Source organism: Perca flavescens, chromosome 17, assembly GCF_004354835.1.
Source record: "Perca flavescens isolate YP-PL-M2 chromosome 17, PFLA_1.0, whole genome shotgun sequence".
In the NCBI taxonomy this organism is placed as follows: Eukaryota; Metazoa; Chordata; class Actinopteri; order Perciformes; family Percidae; genus Perca; species Perca flavescens.
In genome coordinates this window covers 15,632,708-15,634,984 of record NC_041347.1, presented here as the reverse complement: position 1 = coordinate 15,634,984, position 2,277 = coordinate 15,632,708, and positions in this window count along the sequence as shown.

The window sequence follows — 2,277 nt, the reverse complement described above, 5'->3', positions numbered from 1 at the left end:
AGGTGTAAGTGAAATTTTTTTTAATTTAGGCAAATTACCCTTTAAAATGATGACTATTGAAACACTACCATTATGAAGAAGGTGGGGGAGAATGTTTTTTGGTCTAAATTATTTGTTTTTGTCCCTGACTGTCAAAGCCCAATTACTCAAAATGATGGCTAGAACATTCACGTTATGAAAAGGATTAGTATAACCACTGTTTAACCCGGAACACTCAACAATTTGTGGAGGAAATTATTGCTTTAGATTGGTGTGCATTATATATATATATATATATATATATATATATATATATATATATATATATATATATATAAAAAAAAAAAAAAATATATATATATATATATATATATATATATATATATATATAGCACCATGTCATATATATATATATATATTTATATTTCTATATATATATATATATATATATATATATATTTTTTTTTTTTTGTTTAAAGGTCCCATGACATGGTGCTCTTTGGATGCTTTTATATAGGCCTTAGTTGTCCCCTAATACTGTATCTGAAGTCTCTTTCCCGAAATTCAGCCTTGGTGCAGAATTACAGCCACTAGAGCCAGTCCCACAATGAGCTTTCCTTAGTATTATATGTACCATTTCTGTGTCTGTAGCTATTGAGGAGGAGCGAGGGAGGCAAGGTGGAGGGTGGGGGTGTGGCCTTGACCAACTGCCACTTTTCTCGTTTGAAAGCCATGATGTCTCTCTCTCATGGGTTGGCCAAATTGTCTGGACGGGCAAAGCAGAGAAAGGGGAGGTAACCTTGCTCCTTATGAGGTCATAAGGAGCAAGGTTACCTCCCCTTTCTCTGATTTCAGATCGGCCCATCTGAGCTTTCATTTTCTCAAAGGCAGAGCAGGATACCCAGGGCTTGGTTTACACCTATCACCATTTCTAGCCACTGGGTGACCATAGGCAGGCTGGGGGAATGCATATTAATGTTAAAACACCTCATAAAGTGAAATTTTCATGCCATGGGACCTTTAAAGATTATTTTTTGGACATTTTAGGCCTTTATTTATATAGGACAGCTGAAGACATATATATATGTATATATATATATATATATATATATATATATATATATATATATATATATATATATATGTATATATATATATATATATATATATATATATATATATATATATATATGTATATATATGTATATATATATATATATATATATATATATATATATATATATATATATATATATATGTGTATATATATATATATGTGTATATATATATATATGTATATATATATATATATATATATATATATATATATATATATACACACACACATTTATAGTTAGCTGTTTGCCATTCATATGTGATCTTCACTTCACAAGCTAAGTTGCATTTTGGTCTACTGTCGGCAAAAATATTATCTCTGCCAGCCTATCATCAATTACAATTTGCTTGATTGTTGCAAAATAGTTGCTGTAGAAGAAAACCATTGGATCTGGGAGAATTTGATATTGATGTATTCAATCAATAAAAGACTTTCTGAATTCAAATTAAACTGTAGTCGTACTGGAAATATCATCTACATCTGACCAGAAATGCATTACCTTTTTCAATAATACAATTTTAGCTTTTTCAAGTGTTGGTTATATTCAAGAGAATTCTACCGTGAATAATAAATGTTCTAACTCTACAGAATAAGTAAGCCTGTGGTCATCTTTTATCCTATTATCTTTTAGTCATTAGGTCCTGCAGACCTAATTTGTCAATCATGACATAGTAAGCCCTGACTTAAAGATTGGTGGTTGTGTGCAGGCAAAACATCTTCAGTTATTGATCCACCAGACTCTAATGCCCTTCTGATCCATATCACTGTAAGCCTTATCAGTGGCATACAGGGATTTTCTGTGATGAGTAGTCTTCACTGAGGTTTCATGCCTGAGAGGGTACTAGAATATGCAACTTTACATTAAAGCTTTAGCACAGAATAACAACATATTAGGGGAATTTGATGTAAATTAAATTGTTTGATACAACATCACATGGTATGCATTAAATTGCACTCATGCAACTTAGTTTACAGTACATCTTTAAAGAAATTTAGTTGATTTGTGCTCAACGATTTGACTAGCTCACAGTGCTTAGGGGATTATGATATGCACTATGAAGGCACTGTAGAGCTTGGCTAAGGATAATAAAATGTGCTTGTACACCAGTCCGTATGGTATACGTGTAAGTCACCTAAGCAGGGACCAACTCTTGTTTGGTGCATATCACATTGACTTATCA